Genomic DNA, 16,347 nt, shown 5'->3' on the forward strand with positions numbered 1-16,347 from the left:
CCTGCCTCTGAGCATCCGCACATGCTGTTCCCTTTAACTGAAATACTCTTATCCCCACCTTTTTTTTCCTTTTTATTTCTTTCTTTTTTCGGGGGCGGGGGCCTCAACTTAAAAATTAGTTCTTTGGAAAGGGCTTAGCCAACCCCCGATTTAGGTCGAAAGCTCTTAGGATACGATGATTTATGATGATTCAGGTGTGGTTAAGGTCCATTGTATCTCCTTAGGCTCTCAACTGCTCAGTGGCACGCCTACAACATTTACCACACACACCTGTGACTCTCCACATATGGACTTTTCTCCCCAAGTGAGAAGGCTGGAATTTCTGGAGAGTGAAGGCCCCCAGGAACACCGAGCACTGATGAAGTTGGAGGATAAATAGCCCTAGCTACCTCACCCCTTTGGGGAGGGAAAGGCTCTGAAGCCTGTTCTACTCTGTCCCCCAGAGTTTCCAAGGGGGAGTGAACCCCAGCTGCCCACTGCAATGATGTCTTCAATTGATTTCCTTTCTTCTTCATCTTAATTCCCCACTCTTGTACCAGTGTGTCCTAGGATCACCCCCCAAATACAATTACTGGCTCTCAAATCCTTATACCAGAGTCTACTTCGAAAGAAACCCAACCTAAAACATATGCTATCTTAGCACTGAGACTCTCCCCGTAGTAGTTAATGATTATCGAGTGACGAAGTCATTTGCTACCTGTCTGTCTACTCCTTTGGACATTCAAGCAGGATGGTAGTTACTGGAGGATGGTTCATCCAACACCATTCTGATCCACCTCCCCCTTCTTATTTCTAGGTACCTTCCAGCCAGTGGTGGCCACGTAACATAATTCTGACCAATGAGGTAGAAGCAAGAGTCTGTTGGGAAGGGCTCCCCCAATTTAAAAAAGGCCAGGCCCTGGGAGGAGAAGGCTTTTGGTCCACTTGTAATACAGACGTGATGTCTGGAGTTACAACAGCCATCTTACAACCATGAGTTTAACCCTCCTGGTGGGAGGCAAAAACAAAAAGAGTCTGAGTCTCTGATAGCATCGTTGAACAGCTGTCCCATCCTTGAATTGCCTGCCTCAGAAATTCTTGTTAGAAGATAAAAATAAGCCCCTATCAGTTTAAGCCACCATCTTAGGGTTGTCTGTGTTTGCAACTGAATGCCTTATGAACTGTGGCAGACACAGAATATGTTGGTCCTACCCCATGCATATCATTGGCCTTTAGGTTAGTACATGATACACAGTAGATGTGTAATGAAGATTTGTTGATTCAATAAATGAAAAGCCTTCCCAAAAGTCTCTTCTTGCAAGCACAGAGCTTATTTTGTGTGGCAAACTTGTAAGGAACCAACTCAAGGCTTTAGACATATAGCCAGGATATCGGTTCAGTTATTAAGATCGCCACACTAGAGACAAATGGCCTCTGTTTATTAAATCTCATGAGGTCGTGATGTTCTGCTGGCCAGTTGGACTCCATGGACTTGACCCCTGCATAACTGTTTAAGTGCAGCCTCCATCTGTCTATTAGAAACTTCTAGAAGGGCTGGCTGCCACTCTTCATATCCTATATGATGTAATCAGCTTAGAATGAAAAGGGATCAGTAACCCACTGGTCTAATTTTCCCATTGCACACCTGGCGTGTTGCCAAGATGAAGGCTGAGTTGCCCTTTTTTCATTTCAGGGAGTCTCTTCCCAAATTGGAATAAAAATCCCTCAGCCGGAGAGAAGCCGCTTCCAGAAGCAATGTGGTAGGGAAAGAGCTAGGACCATGAGCCAGTGCTCCTGGATTCCAGCACCACTAGCCTGCTGAGAGATCTGAACTGATTGCTTCCCTTCTCTGAGCCTCTGTTTTCTCATCGGTAAAAAGGGCTCGCAGAAATCCTCTTCTGGAAATCTATTCCTGCCACAGTTTACATGCTGCGTGGTTACAATGCAGGCATCATAGATTTCTTTTTTAAAAAAATAGATTTCTTTTCTGAATCTTCACATCAGTCCTATGAAAGAAATATGCTCTTCCCCCCCACCCAGTCTTATAATGGGTACAATTGGTATACAAAAAAACTGCACCAAATTAATGTATACAATTCAGTGAGTTTAGACATACGTACACACTTGTGTCACCATGACCACAGTCAAGGTAATAAACATGTTCTTCACCTCCAAAAGTTTCCTTGTGTCCCTCTGTTGTTTTGTTGTCACTATTGTTTTGCTTTCATTTTTCAGTAAGAACACTTAGCCTGAGATCTACCCTCTTAACAAATGGTAATCTCATCCGGCAGCTCACTGACAGGTACACCCCACAGGCGCACCCGGAAATAAGGCTTAATCTGGGCGCCTCGTGGCCAGTCAAGTCGATGCATAAAATTAACCATCACAGGGAATTCCCGTGCGGTCCAGTAGTTAGGACTCCACGCTCTCACTGCCAAGGGCCCAGGTTCAACCCCTGGTCGGGGAACTAAGATCCTGCGTGCCCCGCGGCGTGGCCGAAAAGAAAGAAAAAAGAATTAACCATCATAGAGGGGATGAGGAATACCTGTAAATAGGCGTGAGGTTGCTTCTGGGGGTGAAACAAATGTTCTCAAACTAGATTACGGTGATGGTTGCACAACTCTGTAGATATACTAAAAACTATTTTGTATATATAAATATATATACACTATATATATAGATATGCAGATATAGATATGCAAATTTATAGAAGCCTAGGCCAGACTTGTCCAGGCCTGAACAAAAGGAACAGAAAGGGAAGCGTTCAGGAGCAATGAGAATGGTGATACAATGATGGTGGAGGTGACAAGGACGATAGTAACCACAATGGCACCACTTCCTGAAAGTGGACGTCTGCTCTGTGTCAGACACTGTGGCATCCGTCATATCACTTCATGAACACGGCGATCCTGGGAGGTAGTTCTGGTTGAGAGGCTGGGGGTCTATGACCAGCACACAGCTCTGGAGGCAGGCTACCCAGGATCAAACCACACCTGCAACCCTTCCTAGCCTGGGACCACAAGCAAGGTCCAAAGCCTCCCTAAGCCTCAGTTTCTCCATCTGTAGAGAAGACATAAGATGATCCTGACCTTGGGATTACAAGGACACGACCTGGAATCAAGCACGTGAAGCTCTGAGCAGAGTCCCCGGAAACCCCTAGAAAACAGCCAGTGTAAATGTTAGCTCTGGCTACTAGCGTGGGTCCCTGTTGTACAAAACATGACACAGTCATTCAGAGTTTGACCCAGCAAGGTCAGATATCTAATAAGGCACAGACGTGGCTTTCAAATCCAGGCCAGACTTCCAACTCTGGGCTGTTGCCACTACCTGGGCATGAATCTGAACAATTAGGCCTGACACGTTCACCTACCCCAGTGCTGCAGACAGCAGCCAGCCTGCCCCAGCCCTCCCCCTGAAAGCATTTGCAGCTCCCAAGGAGACAGCATCTCTCCAGATTGTTAGTGCCAGAACTGCCACATCAGTGCCCAGCGTCAGCCTCCAGCCAGCTCCCTGCAGCCCTCCCAGGCTGGGCTAAGCAAAGGTCAGACTAGAAATTTGCTGATAGAGATTCTGGACATCACAAGGGGTGGGTCTGGAACCAGCCAGATCTCCGAGGTCATGTTCTCTTGAAATTGCCTGCTGCTGGGGCCATTGCCACTCCCTTCCCCAGCCAGGACCTGCAACCATGAGAGACAGATTTGGTCCTTCTCAATACAGTGGCTCAGCGGGGTCTGGGGGAGAGGCGGAGGCACTAGAACCATAGAGCTGGAAGAAACCACAGAATCAGCCCAATCATCTTACAGAGGAGGAAAGCGGGACCCAGAAAGGAAAGAGCACGGTTCTGCATGGAAGACGAGAAGAGGGGCATCTCTGCTCAGCTTCGAAAGCTCTCGTTTATTGAGCAGCTACTGTGTGCCAGGCACAAAGGATACAATAGGAATAAGGCAAGGTCCCCTTCCTCCTCTGAGGACCTCACAGTGTCCCAGGAGACACAGAACAGGAAAGGAATACACTCAACACGACGTAGTACATGCAGTCACAGAAGAAGGTCGAAACCATACTCTTTGAGGACAGCTACCATTTGTGAAGGTCTGACTTAAAAACCCTTCCCATAGCAGGATATTCAGACAGCCCCCCACTCCCTCCTCCAGCCAATCACTCTCCCCCATACCTGGTCACGTTCCTGAGATTTCGTCTACACCGCAACCCTGCATGAGTTTCCTGTGGCCGCTATTCCAAATTATCACAAATTGAGTGGCTTAAGACAACACCAGTTCATTCTCTTTCAGTTCTGGGGGTCAGAAGTCTGAAATTAGTTTCCTCGGGCTAAAGTCAAGGTGTGGGCAGGGCTGTGCTGAATCTACAGGCCGCCTGCATTCCTTGGCTTGTAGCCCCTCCCTCCATCTTCAAAGCCAGCTGCATAGCATCTTCCCTCCTCTCGGACCTCTGCTCCCTCTGCTTTTGCCCTTATACCTTCTCTCTCTGACCCTTTTGGCTCTCTCTTATAAGGACACTGTGATCCCCTTGAGCACACTCAGGCAATCCATGAAAATCTCCCCATCTTGAGATCCTTAATTTAATCACATCTGCAAAGTCCCCTTTGCCATGGAGAGTACTACAGTCACGGGTTTCAGAGATTAGGACCCGGACACCTTTTGGGGGGCCATGATTCTGCCCAGCACAAACCCCAAAAGGTAGGGACTCACTAGCACCCCCACATTAGAGATCAGGAAACCAGGACTTAGAGAGGTGGAGTAACTTACCCAAAGTCACAAAAGGGAAAGAGATTTGAAGTGGGTTTACCTGATTCCTAAGAGCATGGTCTGGTCTCTACTCTGCTACAAAAGACGGAAGGTTGAGGTCTAGAGCCAGCGAAAGAAGACTTCCCAAAAGAGGCTTCCCAAGCCAAACTGCCTTTGCAACTGGGGCATAAATAGGGCATTTGGGGCATTCCGGGGTTGAACTGCAGAACACCTGGCTACACTTTCCACCCCGCTCACCAGACCAACATCAACACAAGCAACATGGGGGAAAGAAACCAGGTAGCTGATGTCTCCAAACAAGCCAGGCCACTTGCCCCTGTAGTTCCATATCATCGAGACAGAAATGGTAGCTTGGCTGGAAGCTTCAACAATTCAGTCATTTACCTCCAGTCCCCAACTCATCTGAATCTCTGAAACCTCTACAAGCATCTTTCTCCCATCTGAAAAATGGGCATAATTGATGCCTATTAAAGTAAGCATATTCAGGGGAATTCCCTAGTGGTCCAGTGGTTAAGACTCTGTGCTTCCACTGCAGAGGGCACAGGTTCGATCCCTGGTCGGGGAGCTAAGAGCCCACAAGCCGCGCAGCGTGGCCAAAATATAAATAAATAAGTAAAGTAAGTAAGTAAGCACATTCACTACCCTCCCTACCTCCTTCCATTCATCTCCCTGGCCCTGGAATTTTGTTCAGAGACATCTTTCCAATGTTAAGAAGTCTCTCTTTTCTATAACAGCTGAGGGAAATAAGGCATCTAGACACAGGACAGACAAGCCTGGCCTTATCCAACCTCGGCCATTACTTCAAGTCTGAATAGAATCCCACAGAGAATGTACAATCAGAGACTCTTGGGATGGGATGGGCCAGGAAGGAGTGGAAATGTTCAGTATAAAAATACTATGTAACTTTTTTTTTTATTCTTGGGGAAAAGGAAAAAAAATAAAGTTGTTTATTATGCAGAGAAACCTCTGTTAACCTGTCATGTGCGTTTCTTTCTAATCTTTTTTCTATGAATAAAATCATGATAGTAGCATTTCTTTCTTTCTCTGGGTGCGGGGCCCTGCTCTGAGTGTTTTACTTGCATCGCCCCGGTCCTCATGGCAATTCTACAAGGTTATAGAATTACAATTCTACAAGGTTAGAATTGCTCCACGAGGCATGCGGGATCTTAGTTCTCTGACCAGTGATCGAGCCCGTGCCCCCTGCGCTGGGAGCACAGAGTCTTAACTACTGGACCACCAGGGAAGTCCCTATGACAGGTGCTTTGTATGTTTTACTTCATTTAAGTCTCCCAACAATGCTATTCTTATCATATTATACCCATTTTACACACCAGCAAATGAAGTCTCCAGGAGATGAAGTGACTCACCAGAAATGAATCACACAATGCTCGTAAAATTCTTACTACCGTGTCTTGCACAAGGCCAGTGCTCAATAAATCTTACGGTGTTTGTACTCATTCAGTTTCAAGTTTCAGAAACCTAACTCAAAATAGTCTAAGCTAAAAAGAGCTCACAGAACTGGGGAGTTCTGGGTGGCTGGCTCCAGGCATGGCTGTATCCCGGAGCTGGAAGGATATCTGTTGGCAGGACTCTGTCTTTACCAATGTATTAGCTCTGTTTACTTCTGTTTTTCAGGCTCTATCCACATGACAGACCTATTTCTTCCCGGCCTAGCAAGCCTGGGAGAACAGAAGCATCCCTCTCCCAATATCCACAGGCTAACCCGAAAGAATATGATTGGCCCAGTTTGGGTCACATACCCCTTGCTAGAATTACATCACCAGGAAGTTGGGGCTCTATGATTGGCCATCCTGGATCACATGACCAGCTTCCAGGGGCAGGAGTGTCATGATTGACAGCCCCACCCAGAACCTAGGTCAGTAGAGTGATTCAAGAAGGAGTGCTGCGAGCAGAATGGGCGGGGCACCTTGATTGACAGCACCGCTAAGTGCGTAATGCAGGGGATGGTTCCCCTAAGAAAAATTAGGGTACCATTGCCTGAAAAAGGAGAAGGGGTGCTGGGGAGCCTCAAACCCCAGGTGTCCACCGTAGAGTCCCTTCTGATTCCTGGTGTGCCAGCCGTACCAGGCTGCTGGTGGTTTTGCAAAGACAATGCTCTCCCGCCGAGTCTTTGCACCCAGAACGCCCGCCCTTGTGACTTGGCCGTTGATTAGTTCCTACACATCTTTCAGGCTCTCCATCTTTTGGAGTCTTCCCCATCCCCTTGCCAGGCTGAATCAAGGGAACTTTGTGTTCCCGCAGGGGGGCCTGGGCTTACTTCTATCAGCTCCTAGAGGTGGTGGCGCTGTGGTCTCCTTCTCGCCTCTCCAACCCCTATCCAGCTTCTGGCCCTGGTGCCAGCTCAATAAATAGCGATTTTTGGCCTGACTTTGGATATTCTTCCTGTTCTGTGGGGGAATTTTAGCTGCAGGAGAAAAGGGCAGCTTTTGTGCAAAAAAACAAAAATTTCGATTTCTTCTCTCCCAGTTGGGGAAATGTGTTGCTGTCAGAGCAGCGCCGAGCTCTGTGGAGAAGGAGAGAGCAAGATAGCTTAGGGGTGTGGTTCAGGGAAGGTGTGCTGGCAGGATGGCAAACAAGAGGTGCTTCATGTTCTCTGGGATAAAGGTGGAGTGCTGGGGGAGGGGCACACAAGGGCTGAGGGACCTGGAATGGGATACAGGAAGCAACAGCCATCCCCAGGGGAGGCAGTGCCATGTGCACACAAAGGCCTGGGCTTGGAGTCTTGGATTCAAGTCCTCTTTTGTTAATGAGCTATGTGAATTTGGGCAAGTTATCAATGTCTCAGAGCCTCAGTTTCTTTCATCTATAAAATGGGGATAATAGTGCCCACCTGACAGAGTTGTTTTAGGGTTTAAAGGGAACAGCCCAGCTTGGTCCCTGGTTTATAGTATTTGCTCAATAAACACACATGCTTCTCTTTAGTTCCTGAACAGTTCTCATAGAACCACGGTCCCAGGCCAAATACAGCCTGGCTTTTGTGAGTAAAGTTTATTAGCAAACAGCCAGGTCAACTCATTTACAGTTGTTTATGGCCTCTTTCATGCTACAACGGTGGAGCTGAATAGTTGTGTCAGAGATCATATGGCCAGGAATGCCTTAACTATTTACTATTCTGGCACCATACAGGGTTAGTTGGTAACCCTTTGTGTATATATAAGATATATATCTTATATACAGAGTCTCATTCTTTCTAGACTGTCACTGTGTCACCGTAGACTAGGGGACCCAAACTCAAATGATTCCAGGGGTCTCACCAGTCATGCCAACATGCAGTTTGCTAATGTAAACATTTTTGTGGATGAATAAGCTATCTTCCATTTTTCTTGAAACACAAGTTCTTCTACGTCTTCGTTGTGTGTTTGTTTTCCATGTTTGATTGAGACAGGGCACTGAGAAATTTATTCATTCAATAAGTGTTTATCAAGCGCATGGTATGTGCCAGGCAGTCTTCTGTAAGCTGAGAATAAAGCAGTGAACAAAAGAGACACCCACCCGGTCCTGCCCTCACAGAACTTCTGCTCTAGTGGGAGGAAGAGAAAATGTGTCAATTAACTTGCAATATTGGGGGATGATAATTGCCCTTATGAAAGGCAAGGCATGGCAGCAGGATGGAGAGAGAGGTGGGGGCCATACTGAATCGGGTGGCCAGGAAAAGCCATGCAGAATGGGAGGCTGAATGGATTATCTCTCTCCTTGAGCACAGACAAAAGTTTTTGTATTCAAAGAATCAACACTGGGAAAGAGGAATGAGGAAAGCTCCCTTGGGGCTGGATAGAAAATGGGAGCATCCAGAGACCTGGTCTTTGTTCCTCCCAGAGTTTGGAGTTCACACTCAAGAGAGGGGAGACATAATAATAATGTTACCAAACGCAAGTAGTTCATGTTCCTGATGCACAGTGAGGCCGAACAAACCCAGACGCAGGAGTTTGGAGCAGAGAAAGGTTTATTGCAGGGACCTGCAAGGAAACGGGTGGATCGCGCCCCCAAACCCCCAAACTCCCTGAAGGGTTTCAGCAAAGCATTTTTAAAGGCAAGGTGAGGGAGGGGTGTGGTTAGTTGTTGCAAATTTCTGGGTGCCGGAATCCTTTGTTCTTGCAGCTGTCCATGTAGATCAGGTCACGATGTTCCTGTAAACCTCCAACAAGACAATGTTATTCTCTGTTCTGCAATTTTTTTATCTCCATGTGAATGGAAAAGAGCCTTGAGAATGGGCTATCCTGTCTATTTCAGGCTACAGGCAACATTCTTAACTGGAAGCAAAAGCAATAGAATACAAAGGTTCAAGTAAAAGAAACAGACCCAATGTGGAGTCAGATTTGTTCTTCCCTATTACAATAATAGCGATAATAATAATAATAATGTCAGCCAACCCTTACTTAGCCCTTTCTGCAGGCCTGGCACTGTTCTAGTTGCTTTATCTAATCCAGTGAACCCAAGTGATGCAAAGGAGGCGGGTATGGAATCCTGGAACCCACAATGGGGGTGTTCCCACAGCTGAAGTGTCTTTTATACGCCTTGCCTAGACCTGTCTTGAAAGTAAGAGGGTCTCGTATGGCAACACTATCTACTTTGATAATCACTGTCCCAAATGACTATTTTTTTTCTTTTGTTAAAAATAATCTGCACTTAAAAAAATAATAATTATTATTTATTTATTTGGTTGTGCCGGGTCTTAGTTGCAGCAGGTGGGCTCCTTAGTTGCGGCATGCATGTGGGAGTTAGTTCCCTGCTCAGGGGTGGAACCCGGGCCCCCTGCATTGGGAGCACGGAGTCCTATCCACTGCACCACCAGGGAAGTCCCCCAAATGACTATTGAGCACTTGAAATGTGGCCAGTGTAACTGAGGAGCTGCACTTAAAATGCTTAAAATTAAATCGCCACATGGTGAGTAGTGGCTATCATTTTGGATGGCATAGCTCTAATCCATATAATCTATAAAATTATAAGCCTACTGTCTCCTTCACATTTCTTCTGCCAAAATCCAGAGGTCCAGTTACCTACTTAATATTTTTCTTTAAATAGAATCACCTTGTTAAAATCATCTTTAAAAGAGCTCTGGGTGCTACTGCTGCAGTGGAAAACTGCCATTTCTTACCAGGCAGAGAAGGTGTTTATGAAAGTGAATATCGTGGGAAACGAGGCAAGCCTACTGGATTCTCGCCTGGAACTGCCCAAGTCTGAGCCTGAAGCTTGCTGTCTTGGTAAAAAGGGAAATGGACAAGCGTCAGCTATAAGGGCATTTGTTCCAGCAACAAATTGAGACTTCCTTCTGGGAGCGATCAGAGGGCTGAAGGAGCATTGGAGAGGAAATGGCTGTCTTTCTGTGTGATCAGATGTTACTCAATCCTTGACACGCAACATCTGGAAACACTCTCCAATCCCACCCACCCCTGGAGGATGCATCCCACCCACATCCAGAAGATGCAGCCCCCCCACCTTGGGAAACCGGTCCATGTGCAAGCTTCTGAAGGGCAGCTGGGGCTGTTTCGCTCTGCATTTGCTCCCCAGGGCATGGTACACTTTTTGGCACATAGTAAGTGCTCAATAAACGCATGTTAAAGCCTTTCCACCCTGCCTTACCCTGGCTCTTTCACCTCCCTTGCCCCACCGGTCACTTTTGCAGTCATCGAAGGTGGGCGTGGGTTGGAAAGATGAAGCAGCTGTGCAGATCGGCAGAGACCAACGTCTTCTCCTGTCCAGATCTCCACCAAGGGACACTCATCACAGGCCCAGCAGCCCTTCTGCCAGTAAGGGTCTTGGTGAGCAGATAGTGGGGTGACTTTGAGTTAGTGCAGAATTGGGGATGGGCCCAATCGGCATCTTCCTTACCTACGATAATGTGTTAGGACATGATGTCCAGGGGCGAACAGGGAGATGCCCGCCCCCAACCCACCTAATGAGGCAGGAGGGATCATCATTGGTGATGCCTATGAAAATATTCCTGATCTGAAAAGTGGGGCTTTCCGGGGGACATGGCTGCCCTTCTAGTGGGCTCTGAGCACCTGGCTCCTCTTCGCTGCGGGAACTGGAGGGTTAGCAACGTCGGCTCTGGGCAAGTTACATCACCATTCTGTGTGCCTCAGTTTATCTGTAAAGTGGGAGTAATGATAGCACATTCCTTCATAGGCTGTTGCGAGGATGGAATTAACATGGGTAAAGTATTTATAACAGGGCCTGGCACACAGCAAGCACTCAACAAACATTTGCCGATTTATGATCGTTTTTGTTGCCGGGGTGGGGCGGGCCACGGAGAAGCCCCTCCGCCTTCTAGAGACCCTGTCCTGGGCTCGCTGTGTCGCTGACAGTGCTCCAGACCTGGAGCCCTTGTGAGCAAGGACCAGGGCACTGCAGCCCCGCTGGCTCTGACCTTTGCGTCCAGCCAGCTTTCCTTCACCGACACTCTTTACGAGCTGCTTTTTAGCCGCACACTGTTGGGCAGAGGGGTTGTTTTCCAGGTCAGCTGACAGTGTGAAGTGTGAAAAGGTTAGAGTGTGGACGTGGGAGATGAGGCGTGTGTGATGGAAACGACGTGAGCTCCAGAGCGGGGCGGTGGTGTTCTGACCGCCATCTTCCCTCAATATCCATCTGGAGTCATAATTCCTAAAGGGTAGGCCAATCAGATGCTCTTCTTTCCAGAATATGCCTCGTGAATAGAGACCGTGATGAAGGAAAGTGCTTGGGGCGTAGGGTTACCCCATTTCTAAGGTAACGCCTTGAAGAAGGACGCTTTGCTTTCGTCCTAAATTTCCTGAGCTCTCTGGACCCTGTCCCTCTCAAGGTCTGGCTTTCCCAGCTTTTCCATCCTTTTGGTGTGAGAGTCCCCCAGTACACTGTCATATTTTTTAGTATGTTTTAGCCATTGCTGGTTTCAGGGGCTTCCAACCAAGCCATCGGAACAGGCACAGGGCTGTGCAAGGTCAAAAGGCCTAGGAAAGTGTGCAGAATGGATCAGACATTAGATGAGTGAGTCCGTCATCAGAAGATCATCTTGGATTACCTGTTAGGGGCCTAAATCCAAGGGTCCTCATAAGAAGAGAAGACACGGACACAGAAGAGAAGAGCATGCAAAGATGGAGGCAGGGATTGGAGCTATGCGTCTACAAGGCAAGGAACGTCCAGGGTTGCCAACTGGAAGAGAAGCCTGTAACAGATCTTTCCCAAGAGCCTTCAGAGGGAGCCTGGCCCTGCCAACACCTTGATATTGGACTTCTAGGCTCTGGAACTGTGAGACTATACAATTCTGTTGTTCTAAGCCACCCAGTTTGTGCTGGTTTCTTACAACAGCCCAAGGAAACTCCTACACTTGTCTCAAGGAAGGGGAAAGGCTGTAGTATAACTTATGCTCCACAGCTCCCCGTGGGATCAGGCTGAAGCTGGAATTCCACCTGAGCCCTCTCTCATGCTGGCCTTCTCGCCTTCCCTGTCCTACTTTCCTCACTCCCTTTCCAGTTTCTCCTGGAAACCCTTGAAAAATCACTTGCATGTGAATTTCCATCTCTGGGTCTGCTTCTGGGAGAACCTGACCTGAGACAGGGGGTAGGGGGCAGGGCTAAGATTGGCATCGAGGCTGCCTGACTCCAGAAAGCTGGAAGCACATTTTAGAAGAGTCACTTTACTTTTCTGAACCATTTTTCAGAGTCAGACCCACCTGGGCCAGTCCCCTAGGAACTGAGTTACTGCAGGCAAGTGACTTCACATCTCTGAGCCTCAGTTTGCTGATCTGCAAAATGGGGCCAGTCTTGGTTTCTCCCTCTTAAGGCAACCTGGAGGATTGGAGATGACGTGTGTGAGCATGCTGAGGCCCCCGACCCGTGGGTGCTGTGTTCTGCACTGCTGGGTATGTCCAGACAGGTGTGAGTTCTCAGGCAAGGCAGCCTCATCCTGACTCGGTGCTCTTGAAGGAGACCCGGGCAGATGTGGACCGTCCGTGAGCCCTCTGCCGCTCTGGATTGATTAGATTTGGTTCGCCACATGTTCCCAAGATAAAAGGAGCTGATGATGAGCCATATGATCAAAGTGCCTTTGTGAGATCTGAAGCCTCACGGAGTATCGTCAGCTAGAAACGAGAAATTCTGAGCTGGAGAGAGAAAAAAAAAAAGATCACAAAGGCTGGGAGCAGAATGAAAGGGGCCATCTACATTCTGACTCTCCAACAAGAGCCCCCATTCCTGTTTGGTGGGGGGTGCCTACATAGGATGGGGGCGCATTGCAGGGGAGAAGGCATTGGACCAGCCTATCCTGGTTCACCCAGAAAGAAGCCAATGCTCAGAGAGGACACCTGAAGTCTCACAGGTGGGGGCCAGTCCCAGGTCTACTAGAGTCCAGAGCCCAGACTCTCAACCCATGTCTCCCTTAAGCTGCCCAGGGTCCCTCCTGGGCCCAGTTCGGTGCTTTTCTCCCTCCCCCAGCCTCTTCCCCATCTACCAAGTCCAGCATTTCAAACCACAATGTGTTCTAGGAAGTTCTTACTCAATACAGCCATGACCCCCAGAGGACTCTCAGGAACAAACAAGAAAGCATCTCTATGAGACGAACCATGGGCATTCGTCAAGTCACCGCTTTCCTGAGTGTCGAGACCACAATTGCCCACCTGGATGGTGGATTTCAAGGCACTCGGAGAAACAGGTAACTACAGCTCAGCTGGAGAGGTTCCTGGGGCTACAGATTGGGGGCGGGGCAGTTTGCAGGGGATATATTGGATATAAATCTCTGTACTTAACACAATTTTGCTATGAACCTAAAACTGCTCTATAAAATAAAGTTTATTAATTTTTTCATGTTTTAAGAAAAGAAGGACGGAACAGGAGGGAAAGAAAAGAAAAGGGAAGGAAAGGATGTTGGGCACATGACTTAACCTGTCTGACCTCATCTATAAAATGGGAACAATACTTCACTCATAGCGTCGTTGTGGGAACTAAAAGCGATAAAACATATGGGATGCCTGGCACAGCCTCCATTCGTCCAGGAATTATTAAACAGGACATGGCTTCGCATTCCAGAGTTACTATCCCTTACTCAGATAGCAAAGATCAATCCCTGCCCAAGCTTGAAGAAAAGAGACATTTTAAATAAAATTAAATAGAAATCAGAGGGAAGACCCAAAGAAGTTGTTGGGCAGAGACAGTTGAAAAGCAGCTTAAAAATAATTTTAAAAATAAATCAATCAATCAAAGTAGCTAATCCTTCCCTGGGGAGATGGTGCATTCGCCTCCCCTGTGCCTCCCCCCACACTGGTCCTGCTATTCAGAGGATGTACCCCGATATCTGGATCCTGGTGATTCCACTGCTACCCTACAATAAGTGCTCAGATGCAGCAATCGGACACCTTGCTAGGAGACAGCCATAATCAGAAGAGGGAGGGAGCCTCACCAGGAAGAGAAGATGCCATTCAAAGTCTTCCACCAGCATCCTGGGTCCTGGGGTAATCTGGGAAGAAGGAAAACAGAGCAGGCTTGGGACACTTGGAAATATTCATTATTCTCCCAAAGCCGGACACAGGAAAGAACAGGGTGACTTCTTAAGCTCATCTCAAAAGAGAACATTTTGATCCTGGTCTAAGTGTTTCACCAAAACCTCTTCTGCCCACCATGCACAGCAAGTGGGTAGGGTGTCAAGGGCCAGTTTCTCTGAAGTTACACCTTCCCCATGACATCTGGGGCAGTAGCGCCTCCAGAGGCGCTCCGAAGGTCTCCAGCCTCTCATTCTTTCTGCAGAGTCCCCTATCACAGGTGCTCAGAAAAACAGTGAACCAGGCAGGCAAGGCCCCGCTGTCATGCATCTTACATGCTAGTGCAAAAGACAGATGATAAACACGGAGAAATTAAATAACAGGTCGTTCTGGAGAGCAACAGGCCTAGGAAGAAAATAAAACAGGTGTGTGATAGAGATCCTTGCACAGATGGTAGGGGGCAACACAGGATGGGGCAGTGGGGAGAAGGCCTATCTGAGCAGGGAGCATTTAGACTGTGAACTTCAGAAGGAGCTGATCGTGGAGGTGGAAACCGGGCTGGGCACTGGCCTTCGGAGCCCAGGGGACACCAAAGCCTTGAGGCACCAACCAGCTGAGACCACCCGTTAGCTTCCTAACTGGGTACCACAAACTAGGGGGCTTCAACAACAGCAATTTCTTCTCTCACAGTTCTGGACAGCAGAGGTCTAAGATCAAGATGTCAGAAGGGTTGATTCCTGCAAGAGACTCTGAGGGACGCTCTGTCCTCTGCCTCTCTCCCGGCTCCTGGTGTGGCCAGCAATCTTTGGTGTCCCCTGGCTTGTAGACTGGTCACTCCAATCTCTGCCTCTGTCTTCAATCACCTTCTTCTCTCTGCATCCTCTCCTCTTTTTATTTATTTTTTAAATATGTATTTAATTTGTTTATTTATTTATTTTGGTTGCATCGGGTCTTAGTTGCAGGCTCATGGATCTTCGTTGAGGCATGTGAGATCTTTTCATTGTGGTGTGCAGGCTTTTGTTGTGGCACTCAGGCTTCTCTCTAGTTGTGGCGTGCGGGTTTTCTCTCTCTAGTTGTGGCGCGCAGGCTCCAGAGTGCGTGGGCTCTGTAGTTTGGGGGCATGCGGGCTCTCTAGTTGAGGCGCATGAGCTCAGTATTTGTGGCGCACAGGCTTAGTTGCCCCGCGGCATGTGGGAATCTTAGTTCCCCGACCAGGGATCAAACCTGCGCCCCCTGCATTGGAAGGCGGATTCTTTACCACTGGACCACCAGGGAAGTCCTCTTTTTATAAGGACACTTGTCATTGGATTCAGGGTCCACCCTAAATCCAAGATGATTACGTCTACAGAGACCGTATTTCCAACGAAGGTCACATTCGGAGGTTTCAGCTGGATATGAACTTTTGGAGGATGCTTTTCAGATCACTACAGATCCTTAATTGTGTGATTTTAACACAATTAAAAGGGTATCTGCAGTCCTGTGAGGGCCACAGCAGGCTGTGGGAGATATGAGAATTGGCTGGGTTATCCTTAAACAATTCATAAGAACAGCAGCCGAGATACTTCATCGCATCCCTTTTGTCCATGCATCCAGGCCCAACATCTAATAGGCAGCACCAGAGGCCTTCTCTAGGGTCACTCTGCTCACCCACGGCCAACCAGAAAAGCCAAGAAATTAGCAGGCCTAACCAATGACTGCGGGATTTGGTGTATAAATGCCCCAGCACCCACACCCTTTGGGTGAGACAACTCAGAGGCATGTGTTTTACACTAGTTCCAAGAGTTCCCCAATAAGACTAAACTCCAGGAAACTGGAAGCTTCATACTCAGCTGGGGCTGGAATATAAAATTATGCAGCCACTTTGGAAAACAGTTTGACTTTCCTTAAAAGATTAAACATAGTCACCAAAAGACCCAGAAATTCCATTCCTAGGTAGGTAGCCAAGAGACATGAAAATGTATGTCCACACAAAAACTTTACATGAATGTTCACAGCACCATTATTTATAACAGCCAAAAAGTAGAAACAACCCAAATGTCCATCCACTAATGAATGAATAAATAAATGTGGTCTCTCCATACCATGGAATGTTGTTTTGCCATTAAAAAGGAATGAAAAAAAAAAAAAAAAAAAAAA

Source organism: Neophocaena asiaeorientalis, unplaced genomic scaffold (assembly GCF_003031525.2).
Source record: "Neophocaena asiaeorientalis asiaeorientalis breed wild unplaced genomic scaffold, Neophocaena_asiaeorientalis_V1.1 scaffold254, whole genome shotgun sequence".
NCBI classification, from domain to species: Eukaryota; Metazoa; Chordata; class Mammalia; order Artiodactyla; family Phocoenidae; genus Neophocaena; species Neophocaena asiaeorientalis.